At 38.6% G+C, this 17,217-nt stretch overlaps 1 long non-coding RNA gene across 2 annotated transcripts; it reads left to right on the forward strand.

The window, feature by feature from the left end:
* Positions 1-1,414: 1,414 nt before the first annotated feature.
* Positions 1,415-8,792, forward strand: LOC310827382. Of its 2 annotated transcripts, XR_014556320.1 has the most exons (4): positions 1,415-1,462; positions 1,890-1,931; positions 2,928-3,023; positions 4,633-8,792. It is a non-coding gene; the product is annotated as an uncharacterized lncRNA (long non-coding RNA). The 2 variants fall into 2 exon arrangements; XR_014556321.1 differs by lacking the exon at positions 1,890-1,931 and having other exon boundaries at positions 1,419-1,462.
* The last annotated feature ends 8,425 nt before the right edge of the window (positions 8,793-17,217 follow it).

Raw genomic sequence — 17,217 nt, forward strand, 5'->3', positions numbered from 1 at the left:
AGTTCATTTTCCTGCCATCATGATTCTTGTAGTACAGATAATAGTAGCTGAGGCAGTATTATTTAGACATTGTTACACAGTAATAACAAAGGACAATTCAGTAAGGAATTCTAACAACATTTCATAATAATGATGATGATAACAACAACAACAACAACAACAACAACAACAACAACAACAACAACAAAGGAGAATTCACTAAGGAATTCTAACAACATTTCATCATCATCATCATCATAATAGTTTTGGGAGGTGGGAATAATTTTTGATATGTGGCATCATTATTAAATATGTTGGTCCCAAACCAATGCACATTTATATATTTTCAATTTTTATAGCCTGCTTTTTACCACAGATGGTCACAAACTGGTTTACAAAAAAATCAATAGAATAATTCATCCGTCAACTAACATGGTGTTCAAAACAGACAAAAACCACAGGTAAAGAAACATAAACCCCATAAATAGGCATAATGTAACTTACTTTAAATGCCTGCTGGAACAGAAAGGTCTTCATATTGTAATTTATATGCTGCTTAGTGTCAAGAGAGGCTTCTAAGCTGTTTACAAAGTGAAAACCAGTTAAAATATAAACATTCATATATTATTTGCACAGGAAAACAATCCCATTAAGACAGCAGAGCAATTAAAGCAGTTAAACAATTAAATCTGTTATGCACAGTCAACATTGTGCTGATTAGTGTGACTTAAGAAACACCTAATTTTTTGCTGGATTGTGGTCACTCTTTGATGATATTATTCCTACAGTGACATTAAAACAATCTTTTAACCTGGTGTAGAAATTAAAAACCTGTACACATATTGGAAGTGGCAAGAAATAGGCCACAGCTAATATATTTGTACATTAAATTAAGAATGGTACACTTAAAAAAGCAGGGCCAATAATTATCAAGGAATTGCTGCCTGTTATAAAGCTGTTGATCTATTGTGCTCAGAACAGAAATCTACAGCCTCCATGCTGTTTGTGAGGATTTTTTTGGGCGGAGGGAAAAGCCTGCCAAATCCATACCCAAAGCCAGAGTATATAAACAGTTCACTGACAACCTTCTCCCCAAGAACGAGCAAATGATATAGATTTCAGAGATAAAAACATCTGAATAAAATATACCTCGTATGCAAATGACAAGAACACATTTGGAATCAGATGGAAGATTGAAAGTTTTCTTTCCAGAGTGAACAACTGTAAGATTAAATATGAATCACTCTTTCTATCTCACAAAACCTGCAAATATTGTTCAGCTTTTATTAGTGTGCGGCAATAACAGGGGAACAGGACAATTCATGCTGGGAGCTACACTGGTGATAATTCTTAGAACTACACAGTATCTCTCTGTTCTCTACAATGTCAAGGCTGAAAACCACAGTAAGGAATGAAAAGAACACTGTTTCCACATAGCAGAAAGAAGAAAAGAAGAGACTCAGAAGGTGGGCAGGCTTGGGTGGTAAGGATTAACTATCTGTTTTAGTATAGCCTTTTTTTCTTTTCCTTTTCTTTTTTTAAAAAAGAAATTTATATTCAAAGTAAACACTCCGGTTCAGCTAAAGTTAGTTGTGACATGCAGCACAATTTTACTGAGGAGTAAGTTCCATTTACTTCATTAGAATTTACTCCCAAGTAAGTGTGCATAGAATTGCAGGCTAACTTCAACTGGCAACAATGGTATTGAATTTAATCACAAATTATTGGTCTCACCGACTTCAATGGGGCTAATTTTAGTTGGCTTGGGACAAAGCAAATAATCACTTTGCATGTTGAAACAGCTAGACTGCCATATTTTGAGAATGTTGGTGAATATCTTTATATCCAGTAATACTCTCTCTCTCTCTCTCTCTCTCTGTGTGTGTGTGTGTGTGTGTGTGTTATCCAAGAGCAACTCCTCCAATACCAGCTAACTCAATCCCTAAGATTTGGTGGGTATGGGGTTTTGTTGATGGCTGCTACTAGGTTACATGAATCAGGGATATATGGCACAGACTTCTCTGTGGTGGCCCCTTCACTTTGGAACACCCACCCACCCACCTGGAGCTGAGTTTGTTATCCCTTTTTTACATTTAGTTGATAGAGATTCTGTTATTTTAATGCCAAATGATTCCTGTGTTTGAATGGTTTTGTTATTTTGTAGATAGTAATGGTTATTTGTGTGTGTTTTATTTATTTGTTATACATGGTTGTTTTATCTTTTATTGTACATCATATCTGTGCTCCTTGTGAAGGATGTGTGATTCTTAAACTTAATAAATAAATAACAACAAGAAGTGTTTTTTGCTTATTTTTTGGGTGGCCTGTTATTCCTGACAGAGAATGAGGAGATTCACATTTAAATATAAATTGAATCATGCTTCTCTCCCATCCCTACTGACACTAAATTATAATAGTTGCTGTTATTATTATTATTTTGTGTTTATGTACCTTCTTTCCTCCTTTAGTTAACAGATTTCTAAACTACCTTTCAGGATAAATTAACCTCCCAAGTTGGTTTATAAATTCATTCCCCGCATCATTTGCTATCTTCTATGAATGAGTTACAGTTTGAAATTTAATTTGTAAAATTAATGTAGGATATTAATAACAAAAACTTGTGATTGAGCCAATCAGCTTTCTTTGGATCAACCAACTGAGCTGTTGACTGATGTCACAGCTAAATCTGAATCTAATTTATTTTTATTTCTTTAAGAACAGATTTCATAGAAACAGCAGTCTACTCATTTCATTTTTGTAGAGAAAGTCCAATTCATATAATGAGAAATGTTAGGCTCACATCTACTAAAATGTTACTATGCTGCACATAAAATTTCTAGAGAATATGAGCTGGAGCACAATGCCCTATCTTTGTATCTATTTTAAGTTACAGCAGCTACATAATTCTTTTAAATGCTCCTACAATATTTTTGTGATTTCTCATATAGGTTCTAATGCACCTGAATTGATTTTCTCCTTTGGCTTGCTTCAGGCCAAAACAATGTGAACTGAACTAAAGATGACCACAACCCCAACTTTCTACGGTAAGTATATCTCTATTTATAAAGCATACATCATAAACATATACTGCAAGTCTTTCCAGAGGGGGAAAAAGTCCATAAAATAAAATCTGCAAAATAAAACGACATTTTAAAAAAGAGATTGCGGCAATATGAGTTGAAACACCTCCAGTTAAATGAATACATAATATATATTACATATAAAACCTATTAATCCAATTTAACAACATTCAATGCATTTATGCTAAGAAACAGCTAAAAAGCACTAAATGGAATTTACAGAGATGAATAAAAAGCACAATTACCAACTAGACTTGGGAGATTCCAGTTGGTAAATGAGTCTGTGAAATTGCCTTCTGTTAAAAAAGAGTATTAATGGCTATGTTAGCACTTGACTAATATTTTATGGTGCAGACTGTTGCTAAATTAAACCCTTTGTGTGTCTTCCTACAGAGACACTTAGTTATAGTTTGAATGTTTGTTTCCTGTTAAATACCTTTAAGAGTTTGCTGTGGGCTGTAATCCTTGCCTCAGCTTTTCTGTATGTTGTAACTGTGTACATGTTACCTTTCCTACCTGCTGAGAAGATTCAGGTGGTAAAATGTCACACAACCTTAGTATTATTGGGGTGAACAAAGCATCCAGGCCCTGCTTGCTGTGAAGAACCCTGACACACATGCAACGCTCCACACACACATCACTGCAGTGTCTGTATAGCAGGATGGGAACCTGTTGCCGTCTAGACATTCTTGGACTCCAGCTCCAGCCAGTATTCAGAGATAATGGGGGCTATAGTTCAACAGCATCTGAAAGGCTGTATGTTCCCCATCTGTGATGTATAGAGAGATGTATTACCTCATCCATCTTCCAGTGTGGATGTGAATAGACACCAGCATCCATCCTTGTAGGCCACATGCCATGTATGGTTAGTGGTTTATCTGAAGTGAGACAAACCATGAGCCTGTATTTGAACAAACCTCTAAGCAAAACTAGGTATTAGTGCAGCAGGACCAGGAGAGAAGTGAAACGGCCAAGATCTTTGCTATGAATACCTGTACAATTGCACATTCATGCTTAGCCATGGTTTGGCTTAGCGCTGCATGTGAATCAGGTCAAACTCCTCAAACCATAGCAGTATCATATTCTGACATTTTCTCAGTATGTAGGAAAAACGCCTCTTGTCATAAATCACAAGAGATACGTACCATAAAAGTTTGTCTTGCAATTAGCACACCTTTATTCTAGCACAATGCAAGTCTGTGTGGAGCACTTTGTCTCAATCAAAATGACAGCATATAAAGATGTTGGGTGAACACTGCGTGATTGATTATTAAACAAGCATAGTGTAACATGTGTAAGCTTTCATAAATGCTTGTTCACTAGCATGCATTTATGCCTATCAGCAATAGCTCAAGTCAGGTAGTAGGATAAAGCTTTCAAGAAGAAGGAAAAGTTGCTATTGTGGTGTAAGAAGACTTGAAGCACCATATGAAAATTGTTATAGAAGGAAAGCAGCTTTGTAGATATTCATTGATATACGGTAATCCACATCAACCATTGATTTCAATAGAATGTGCATTTTGTATATGATTGGAGGTTTTTTGTACTTCAGCAACTCTATTCTGATTTGCAGACAGACAAATGGACAGTGAACCCTTTGGAGGACTTGGCTTCTGTTGCTGTCTGGATAAATAAATGATTCCTCCACTGAAATGATCTGGGAAGCCTGCATGTGTCAGATATCCATGTGCATCTGGATCTTTTGGATTGGTCCATTTATCTTCTACAAGACATTCTGCCTGCAGTAATGCAGTACAAAGAGAACACATTATATTCTCTGTGTGTTTTGACCAGGCTCACAAGTAGCATTTCCTCTTGGATCGCTTCAGTGGTTATTTAATAAAGCTACCCCACCCCAGGAATTGGCTTGACGGACGCTTAATTCGATATAATTTTCATATATATATATATTGTTAAAGTTAATGGTTTGCTACAGGAAGATGAACAACAAACAGAAAATTCCACTGGCTGTTGTATATGATACCTGACTCACAGAAGGAGGAAAATCCACAGTAATGTACTGAGTCATCATTGCTAACAGAAGCATAGCTCTTTTACAGCAGCAGTGAGATTGGTTTCAACTGGAGAAACTCAGCGGGCGGTTCGCAGAGTGATCCTCGAGCATGCTGGGGAAATGATCCCTGGTGTACGGCCAACTGCAGTTTGTAACATCAGAAGTACTGCCTCTCAGAGCATCTGCAGCACGAGTTACAAACAGATTACAAGAAGTGTGTACGCTCCAAGCTGCTGTTACATGAACCATATCTTCTGTATAGCCCAGAGCAGAAGAATTAAATTGTGCAATTCTAATTAGAAACAGAATTAATGCTGTCTACTGAGGATGGAAGGAAGTGAAATAAGCTAGTTAACGACAAGCAGGCTCTTTGGGATTTTATAGGCTTTTTACCTACACACTGGAGTTGCACTGATCCGAGGGTGCTTCGTTGGGGTAACCCCTGAGATATTTCGAGCCGAGTCATGACATGAACACTATTGACTGGGTTTGTTAGGAGTGACATGGTCAAATAATATTGTTGCTTAATATTCTTTGTAGCCTGCACTGTGTGTTTGCAATGTATCCTGGTCACAAAATGATGACTGGTATGATTAAGAGGTGGCCCTACTGATTGTTTATCTCATTAGGATGATTTATATAGTATTTTTATATACATTCATAACAATGACATAATGTCGTGAAGGCATGAATATGCAATGACAACGAGATGCAACTAAAATAATGGATCCATAAAAATAACATTTTATTGTGGAAGAGGATGTGGACCCCTCTCTCTCTAAGAAAGGGGAAAGGGGAAAGGATTTCTGCAGGGAAGCCAAACTCTCCATTTCTTAACCTTATCAGGAGCAGCTGAATGAGTTATTTGTCATTGTGAAAGATTCTTAATGCCTCCTTTATCTGCATATGAATATTCCCTATATATTATTAGGCTCACAAATGCTCCTACTAAATTATTGAGTAAAATACAATATATATAAAACAACGACCCTTTTTAGGAGTACAGACTTTAAACATGTATATGCATCTGTGCAAATAACTTTCTATTTGTTCAGTGATCTTAAATGAGTTTTTGCAGCAAACATGCAGACTTTAAAAAATATTTATTGCATCATGGGTGGGTGTGTGATAATAATAGGATCAGAACAGACATGGAGGGGAAATTTAACCCTTTCTTCCTTTGCTGCTGTGTGAAGAAAAGCTTTCCTCTTGGACCTAATTTAGCTTGGGGCAGGGGGCGGAATTGCATATTGGCACCAAAAGATATTTCCCTTGGGCAGCAAATTGCAGCTTCAGAGAGGTATCTTTTGTCCAAACCTTAGCATGGAGATATGGAATTAAACTTTCTCTCTCTAGCCCTGAGGCTGTTTGGGCTCCCCCACACCTGCTTCTTGCATAGCCAAAGAACTGCATGCTATTTGTATTTAGGCAATTCTCATCAAGCCTAGGTTGACCTTTAGTTATTTGAAGGATGGCTGTCTACTGAGGAAAATGTATCATTTTCATGCTCAAAATTTTACTTTTCTTTTCTGTTGGAATGCTAGGGTGTCCGGTCTATGTTTTGTATTTCACCAGGGTCTGGAATAATTTCAGGCCAGGCCTTCCACAAAGCTCTAGAGACCAGGCCCTGAGGCAGCCGAATACCATTTTCTAGTGGGTTTTAGTCATGCCTGGTGTTTATTTGAGTTTGTTCTAAAGTCACCATACTTTGTGCACAGAGTACATCTTATAACTATTACTTCACATTCTCTGGAGCAAGAGCTTGCTGAAGATATTTTCCAGCCTGAGGAGGATTAACAAATGGTGCCCCCCTCCCAAAGTTAAGATGCACAGTACCAGAGGCCAGCCAAGTTATTTCAGCACCTGAAGCAGTAGATCCCACGAGTACCCCTCTCCTGTCATGACAGTAAAATACAGTGGTACCTCGGGTTACAGATGCTTCAGGTTACAGACGCTTCAGGTTATAGACCCCGCTAACCCAGAAATAGTACCTCGGGTTAAGAACTTTGCTTCAGGATGAGAACAGAAATTGCACGGTGGTGGTGTGGCGGCAGCAGGAGGCCCCATTAGCTAAAGTGGTACCTCAGGTTAAGAACAATTTCAGGTTAAGAATGGACATCTGGAACAAATTAATTTATTAACCCAAGGTACCACTGTCATACATTAAATACTTGACAATTTGCTGGCCTTTCATGACCAGCCCAAATCAGCTGCCTGAGACCTAATAATGGCCTAAGAACATAAGAATAACTTTGCTGGACCATGCCATCATGCTGCTTTCACAGTGGCCAGGCCCAAACAGTGGCAAGCAGTGAACACTCTCCCTGTGTAATGGGAGGGCCGGCTCTGTCAGAAATGCAGCCTTGACCCTGGAAGTACATTAGGTTGCTAAATGCAGATTAAATCCTATCTGAACAAACCCAGAATAAGTCCAACCATCTGATGACTACCAGGAGTTTTGAAGTTAAGATGAAAATGGCTGTAAGCATTTGTTCTTGCCTAAAGGCAACCCAATTGATCTCAAGGCAGGGCGAGACTGCCTACTCCATGTAGCAAAGTAAATTCATTGGTAGCTACATTTGTTGCTTCCTCATTGCACCTCTTCAAAGAGAAGCATCAGCTGTGTTTCTCCAAGATGGCACCACCTTTGAGAAAATGGCCACCCTAAGAAGTCAATACTATTTTAGAAGCTCCCCATACACAGTTCTTCACAAGTTTGTGTGTGTGTGTGTGTGTGTGTGTGTGTGTGTGTGTGTGTGTAATGCTCCTTGCCCATAAGAATGTGAGATGCCCAAGAGTTGTATACCCATTTCAACATCAACCTGCCCACTTGAATGTACTGTTTGTCACTGCTGACATGGCTCCCTCCATATGTAAGTCCTGGGACAATTTCACCTAAAAGAATCCCTGAAAAAGGACTCAACAGAAAAGGCTGTTGGTTGACTTTGTTCTGGACCAGCAAGGCACTTGTGACCCACAAAGTGATGCTAATCTTCAGTTTGGGAAGTAATGCAAAAAATAACAAGGAAGTGTGTGGCAAGTCACCCAATGACTGAGTCGCATTTTCAGTTTGGGTGATCTGATCCACAACAGTATAATATAATTTTCAATAATAAAGATCCTTTGAGCAATAAAATGATAAAAAAACTTATATGGCCATTAGCTGCTAATGGAACAAGTTGAATGGGGACAGTAACTCCATAGTATGTATCCAACATTTGTATTATAGTATATTGATAATGAATCCTAGAATACCCATTTGAACCATCAGTATTCTTCTGTTTGCCCTGTGGGAAATTAGAAACCATATCATATGCATTATTTGTACATTTCTATACCCATATGTGCATATGTATATTTAAGTTACAAACTAAATAATGGGCTTTACTCTGATTTCAGATTTTTAACACACTGATGCACTTCTTCATTCTTCCCATCAATTTAGTCTTGGTGTTTTTCTACATCTCTGAATTAAGTCAATAATGTCAATTACTTACTATAAGCATAGTAAATACCATTCTGATACAAGTTATTTGCAATGTCACTCCCTCATCTGTATGCATTATTGTGCTAGGAAAATGAAATGAAACCCTTGATTTGGAATCTGAAACAGAAGTAATGATCCTGTTTACTGATTGACTGAAGTTGGGTTTTTTAGTTCCCGTTTAATAGCAGAAACAGAATGAAACATTCAAATAAAACAGTGTGTATTTAACTTATTTAAGGAAGCATTAATTTATATACCCAAGTCATGCCATAAACGCTGTCCCTTTTCATGGTGGTGATAATTCTAAATATTTAATAATATAACAAACTCACTTTAACAGAAAAGTGTCCATTTTATTATTATTTCCTAAATGAAGTTCATTTTCAAATACTGTTTTGGCTCTTGTTTAGAAGTAGATGTACAATTGAGAATGCATGGCTATAAATGAGAGTTGTTTTAAAACAGGAGATGGCATATGTTGAAAATGGGCTAGAGGTAATGTCTTGGTGATTAGGCCATATATGTGTCATAAAGTCAGAGAAGCATAAGAGGTCCCTTTTAATTCTGTAGTGCTTATAAGAACCACTTTACATTTCAGCACCTTGTAGCAAACCATATACTAAGCAATTTATTTTGCACCCTACTGATTACTCCATAGCTGTGGTCAATTAAACCATACTGTTGTTCTAGCTATGGTTTCTGGGAGACTAGTCTTCGGATCGTTACTTAATGCTAAGCAATACCTAATTAGATGCTGTTATTGCTAAGATAACCTAATTGTTGGCTATTGTTTCTGTGCTGCTGCTGATGGTAGCTAGCTTTGATTATCCACCTGCTAAGCTTCTGAAAAACTTAATGCCTTTTCCCTTTTCACAATTTCACTTTTATTGTAGAAGATCTACAAAGCTTTCATAATTCCCCTCCTTCAAACATTTCCTTGTGGTTGTGGGGAGTACTTCCCCCACCCCCCAAGGAATAGCACCACTAAGTTTTATGTGGATGTGTTCAATGATGACTGTAACATGTTGCTTGTTGCTGTGTATTGCATCAATCTGGGGCCACATTTGTTCATATTGGAACTTCAGTCCAAAACATATAGGTTGCTCTATAATACTCATCAATAGAGCATATACTTTATGTTCAAAAGGTCCAAGGTCCAATCTCCGGTAACCACAGATAGGGTTGAGAAATACCTCTGCCTGTAACCCACTGCCAAGAATGTAGACTACAATGAACTATGCATTGAACTATATTGCAATAGTTTGGTGGTATAAGGCAATTTTCTATCTTCCTACCATAGCCACAGAAGCTGAGTCAATTCAACTGACTTTGTGGTAGCTCAAAACATTGTTAGTCTAGTGTTATACGCTGTGATTTTATGGTGGTGCTGTAGTTTTTGCATCTGCTCAGATGGTTAATTCATGGCCACTACCGGGGCAAGATATAAGCATTTCTATTTAAAAAGTAAAACTTTATGTTATGTCTTGGCAAAGATAATAGGAAATGAGTGCCAGAATGAAATCTTTTCATTAGTACAATATGATAAAAGAAACAATTAATGATAGGATTGAGGTGGCCTCCAAGTTCAACAAATCCAACTCTTTGCAGAATGTTGGCTTTCACTATGATTGGGTTGTTGTTCTTTGGATAGTGGTTGTTTATTTATTAAATGCCTTCTGGAGATAACTCTCTTTGCCAGCATCAGTTATTGCTCACCTTTATAAATTCACTAACCCAGGCATAGGCAAACTCGGCCCTCCAGATGTTTTGGGTCCACAATTCCCACCATCCCTGACCACTGGTCCTGTTAGCTGGGGATGATGGGAGTTGTAGTCCAAAAACATCTGGAGGGCTGAGTTTGGGGATGCCTGGCTTAGAGGTCTTATTACAATCAAGCAGTACATAAATGTTGTAAACTAACAATTTGCTGACCTTTCATTAACTTCAGAATCATCTAAGATAGATGCCTCACAATTCCTAAAGATAGGGTCAACCCTATGAGAGAAATGGGTTGCTCCTCTTGTAAATGTTTGCCATACGTCAGATTCAGATACTCCTGAGACATCATTTATTATTATTATTATTATTATTATTATTATTATTATTATTATTAATTGAATTTATATACCGCCCTATACCCAGAGGCCTCAGGGCGGTTCACTGAAAAAATAAAAATATAAAACCACAAAATTTACAATCAAAATAAAAACAACAACCCAATTACCCCCCCTATACGTATATAGATATATAGTATTTGTATTTATTTGTTTGTTTAATCAGAAAAGAGTGTTAAACATTGAATTTTTCACCCAGTTGTATTTATTTTAACTTAAACCAGAGTCTTCTGATGGGCAGCCTGGATAAACAGCTAAATATGTGCTACATTTTTCCCCTCCCAGTACCTGTATTTTTCATGCACATAGACATAAACAGCAAACTTTTTGAAGTTATTTATGTACTGTGGTATTCAGTTTCAACTAAAGTAAATAACTAGATTGTGCCCCACCCCCGCAACTAGGAGTAACTAACTCTTGTTCAGGGCCCAGTGACAACTGTAATGGGTAATTTACAGCCTACAACAAGGCTTTGGGATTAAATAACAGTTGGTCTTGTAAACCAACAGACTTCAGTGAAAACACAAGTAATTTGTTTATTGTCTTCTTTCAGTTTCCCAATTACAATTGATCTCTGTTTAGCAGCCTAGTGTTGCTAATTGTTAGGGAAAGGAGGAAATGCCTTAATCTTTATAGGCATCTTGTAGCCTAGGGTTTGACTTCATAATTCACCATGTCAATCTCACTAAAGCAAAGATAAATGGAATGCACATCCTTGGAAACTTGTACCTTAACACATGCTTGGAAATTAATGTATCAGCTGCAAATGCTAGATTGGGTAGCCAAGGTAAATCACTGAAACCTGTGTTGGCACTGGGCTTTGCAATATTGATAATCAAGAAATCTAAGCATAGTTCATTCAGAAAGTCTCAGTGATTTCCACAAAACATGCCCTGTTGTTTGCTTAAGATCACAGCTATGGTTTCTGGTATTCTCCAGCTTTTTATCTATTTAAATTCTACTGGTGATCATTAATCAGCTTTCTATTTCTTACTATTTTTTGAAAGGCCTGGTCAGCCATAACTCTAAAGGGAAAGATTCACCAAAAGTTTAAGCCCCATTACGTTGCTTTTGATGAAATGTTAGTGATGATTGACCATTGCAAGATTAGCCCCTCCAGGCATTGTCTGAAGATGTGGACAGGAGCAGAACTGTGCTATCCAGAACTGGCCCCAATATTAGTGCATCCCTCTGGCCATTACCTAGAAGTATGAACGTAGGGCACCACCAGTGCTTTTTTCCTGGGGGTACGCAGGGGTACGCATACCCCCTAAACAGTTTGTGTATCTAAGTTTGGCCTCATTGAGGGGCAGCATTTCAATATGAGTAGGAAAATGAGAGTACCCCTAAACATTTTTAGGGGTAACAAAGGTCTGTATAGTAAAAGCTATGGTTTTCCCAGTAGTGATGTATGGAAGTGAGAGAACATAAAGAAGGCTGATCACCAAAGAATTGATGCTTTTGAATTATGGTGCTGGAGGAGACTCTTGAGAGTCCCATGGACTGCAAGAAGATCAAACCTATCAATTCTGAAGGAAATCAGCCCTGAGTGCTCACTGGAAGGACAGATCCTGAAGCTGAGGCTCCAATACTTTGGCCACCTCAGGAGAAGAGAAGACTCCCTGGAAAAGACCCTGATCTTGGGAAAGATTGAGGGCACAAGGAGAAGGGGACAACAGAGGTTGGACAGTGTTCTCGAAGCTACCAGCATGAGTTTGACCAAACTGTGGGAGGCAGTGGAAGACAGGAGTGCCTGGGGGTGCTCTGGTCCATGGGGTCACGAAGAGTCGGACACGACTAAACGACTAAACAACTAAACAACTAAACAACAACAAACATTTTTAAAGGATAAAAGCACTGGGCACCACTATGTGCTTAGGATGTTCTGTGTGACTGGTGAGGCTCTCAGTCACATGGAAGCCCAATAGGGCTTGGCGCAATTACAACCCTCCAGAACTCTCTATGTGCTCCTCATGACTTTCCCCAGGCCACGCCCCCTGTTCAAGCAATATTTTCACATGCATTAAAATATATATATCTGTGTTGTAAGCTATACATTAGCAGATATATGCCTCCTCTTGATATGCTCATTTTTAAACTCATCAGGGGTATGGATGTGCATATTGTGTGTGTTTTCCTCAAATATTTCCTACAAACCCTTTCTCGGGAATGAAATATTGCGTGCTTTCAAAACCCCACTTTGCTATTGATTATGTTATTGAAGAAGAGCTTTTACCTGATTTCTGATTAACAGTTGGGTTTCCCACATATTTGGAAAGAGATCAGTGTTTGGCAGGCCTGGCTGATCGATGTAATAGTGCCTTTATCTAGAAGCAAGGAGCAGAATCTTTGCCTCTCCTATAGATACAGCTCCCAAGTCATGATGACTATGATGAGTTAATCTTAAATCAGGCTTTTATCCTGGTCTAATTGCACTGATGAATAAAAATGAATATGTATTTGAAATATTTAAGATAGATTAAAATGATTTCTTTAATAGTTCCACAGTGTCCCAGACATCACCAAAAGGACCATTATGATGCAGAAAGGTTGCAAATGGCATGACCATTTCCATTATGTGAGGAAAGAGGTTTCCCGGAAGGTACAAAGTGTGACTTGATAGTCAAGATCAGGGGCATAATAAAAAGGCATGTGCAGTAAAATCTGGACTTTTTGAAAATGTTGCAGCTGCTGAAAAGCCAGGATACAAGCAAGACTGAAAGCATATCTAAGTAATTAAAGACCATGAGGAGGAGCCACATGGGTGTGGAGAGGGCTCAGATGGATGGAGGCTGCCTATGTTAACTTTTGAGAAGGAGACAGTATACAGTGGCACCTTAGTTTTTGAGCCTCTCTGGTGATGAACATTTCAGTTTTTGAATGCCATAAAGCTGGAAGTAAATGCTTCGGTTTTTGAATGTGCCTCAGAAGTCGAACATGAAACGTGGCTTCCATATTGAGTTTTCCCTTTTGAGGCTTCCGTACTGAGTTTTCAGTTTTCAAACATTTCAGAACTCGGATGGTCTTCCAGAATGGATTATGTTCGAAAACCGAAGTACCACTGTATTAAAAGATTCTGCTGCAAGCTATCCAAAAGAAACCTAAAGTCATATTGAAAGATAATTTCTAGGAAAGTGAGATGCCTCTACAGTGGTACCTCGGGTTAAGTACTGTACTTAATTTGTTCTGGAGGTCTGTTCTTAACCTGAAACTGTTCTTAACCTGAAGCACCACTTTAGCTAATAGGACCTCCTGTTGCCACCGCGCTGCCGCTGCATGATTTCTGTTCTCATCCTGAAGCAAAGTTCTTAACCCGAGGTAATATTTCTGGGTTAGAGGAGTCTGTAACCTGAAGTGTATGTAACCTGAAGCATATGTAACCCAAGGTACCACTGTATTTGAAGTGGTATGAGGAGGATTTTTTGCAACCTCTCTTGTTTCAGCCTCAGCGCTGTCCCAAGACATATTGCTGCCTGACAGAAAGAAGAATAAGTGCCCCAGCCCTTCTGTTCAATATACAGAAGCTGACTGGACTAGCAGCTGAATCTGGAAATGGGATGCAGTGGCGTAGCGTGGGTTGTCAGCACCCGGGGCAAGGCAAGTAATTTGCACCCCCTAACCCGTGGATTTGTGCCCCCTAACCCGTGGATTTGCACCCCCTAACCCTAACCCCCAGATGTTGCGCCCGGTGCGGCCGGCCCCCCCTACACCCCCCACGCTACGCCACTGATGGGATGGTGTCCTCTGATGTATCTGAGGGTAATTTAGGGGGTGAATGACAAGCTTGTGGCACACATAGCTCTAATTTTGAATAGAGATATCGAATAGAGGGTAAAGACTTTGAGGACATTCCTTCCTCAAAGCAAGGAATTGTGGGTAAGGCACCCCCTGATCAGAGGCAAACAATGGAATTTGGCTCACCATACCTCGATAAAATGGATGTGTATTCATTACTGAGAGTGATATCTAAACAAAGCTGGGTCAGTGAATTAGTACTTATGTAGTTTGGCTTTCATTGCTCAGCTCTATCAACAGAATATATTTAATATTTCATGGGTATATTTTCTACTCTGTTATCTCTATGTTTGTTACTTGCACTGCCTCAGACCATTTGTTTCTTCACTGGAAAAGCTCTATCAATTCAGAGTACTGTAAGTACACAAAAAAAAGTCCTTTGTAAACATCATGATCTGGAGAATCTGCCATTTCTTTTTACATGGTTGAATGCATAATGCTTCCAAGTACACAGATCACATTTTAGATTTAGATCTCATTTACATAATACATAAGAATGCAGGAAATGTCCCAGAGGGCAAATAAACACTTTGAGCATAAAAATGGAAGAAGTCTTGGAAATCGTTCCTTTGTTGGTTTCTTTGGCTTTTTTTTTTTTAAAAAAAGAAAAACCAGAGATAGTAATCGGAATTGTACAACAATATCACTTTCCCTAGCATACTCTGAAGTGTTTTTTTCCATTGTTTTTCTTTCATGAAAGCTGGAACAGATACAAAAATTGCTGGTTTAGTAGTGCCTTGAAGGATCTCTCCAACAGGTGAATTTTAATGAATTAGTTCTTTTAGCACCTTCTTTACTGTATAATCTATGGGACTGTATAATCTATTGCTGCATGAAGATGGTATCTGAAGAAGTGTGCATGCAAACGAAAGCTCATACCAAGAACTAACTTAGTTGGTCTTTAAGGTGCTACTGGAAGGATTTTTTTTTGTTTTGAAGATGGTAACATATGCCTCCATTACAACTAGGCTGGACTATTCTATTCCATTCCATTTCATTTGGGATTACTTGTGAAGAGTCTTCAAAGCTTCACTTGGTCCAGAATGCAGCATATCAGTGGTTGGTATTAGTGGGCACTTACCTATGGGATCACACTATAGCTATCTTGCAACAAATCCTGGCTGGATTTCTTTCCAGACATAAGTCACTCCCACATTAGGTAGTGATGGCCACCTACTTTGATGGCTTCAAAAGAAGGTTAGGCAAAGACATGGAGAATAAGCTTATCAATGTCAGTTAGTTATGATGGCTATGTTCTACTTCCACTGTCTCTGTATGCCTCTGAATACCAGGTGCTAGAAACTGCAGGTTGGAAGAGTGCTGTGGTACTCAATATCTGCTTGTGGGCTTTCCATGGCCATCTGGTTAGCTACTGTGAGTATAGAGTGTTGGACTAGATGGGCCTTTGGTCTGATCCCACAGGTTTCTTCTTAGTTGTTAGTAAATATGTTTAAGGCTCTTGTGTCAAGGATAATTGAAGGGTTCTCCACCTGTCCCCTTGGTATCATTCTTCTGTTGTTTAAGATCTGGTTGAGAGGCCCTTTGCTGTGCTCTATCTATCGTGGAAACAGGGTTGGCTGTGACACGTGTCAGGGCTTTTTCTGGGGCTAGACCCAAACGATGGAACTTTAAGCACTATGAGGTTTGGATGGTCCCCTCTTTATCCCCCCCCCCCACTTTACTGGCTAATAAAGACTTTTTGTTCTAGCAGGCTTTCGCCTTGCTGGGAAGATGCTGTTTTTATTTAAAATTTATTTATTTATTATCTGTTCTGCCTGCCTCCATTGTATTTTCTTTATTATTGTGGTTTTAATTTGTGATTAAAACTTTTGTAAGTCAGCCTGAGTGACATGTGTTCATTGGAAAGCCAGAACTTGATTGGCTATAACAGGATTGACATCTAATGCCCGAGGTTGGGTTGCAGCAGAGCACAAAGATGGAGGCAACTCTGATTTCCATATCCTGGCAATCAGTTGCTTAACTGCAGATAAAAGGAATGCTAATTCCATTTTTTATCACCTAAGATCTGATATGCATAAAAGAGGCATCTACTTTTATGATCCTTTCTAAAATAGCATTGCAGGAGAATTTTCATCAGATATGCACAAAAGTGCCTCATTTTCTCCACCTTCCCCAGGAAAACCCTAATCCTGTGTAGAAGTCCACTGTGCTGTGTGTGCTGGCCCCTCCTGAAACTGCATGCTCACCACTCTATAATTCTTGTGTTTGGGAGAACATGTGAAATAGGTTCTGCACACATGCAGCTGTAAACCCTTAAACTTGCGCAGCTCCACCATCTTGCATAAAGGTTCCCTTTTCGCTACAGTCCTTATAATATAGGCCACTTATTAATTTACATGTTCGTTTAACATTGTGGGAGTTAAGTACCATCTTAACAGGACTTTAAACTATTTTTGTGTATCATGCCTATGCTACCAATTGGTAGGGTATGGATTTCAATAAAAATAATTTTAAAACTTTAAAATTATTATTGTTATTGCAATTATTATTCTTACAAATGCTGTGAGATGAAGCAGTTTTGGTGGCACACATACTAATTTATATTGATTGACCATGTGTCATATGGTACAAGACAGCATTTGATAGGGGGGTGCTTTTTAGAAAGACGTTGCCTTGAGTTTCTTTGGTTTTTCCTTTCACTTTTATCTTCATGGACATAACATGAAAATAAACGAAATAAAGACACATGAAGAGCAAAGCAAATTAATTTAAGGTGGCAAACTGCTC

Source organism: Podarcis gaigeae, assembly GCF_964106915.1.
Source record: "Podarcis gaigeae genome assembly, chromosome: 11".
NCBI classification, from domain to species: Eukaryota; Metazoa; Chordata; class Lepidosauria; order Squamata; family Lacertidae; genus Podarcis; species Podarcis gaigeae.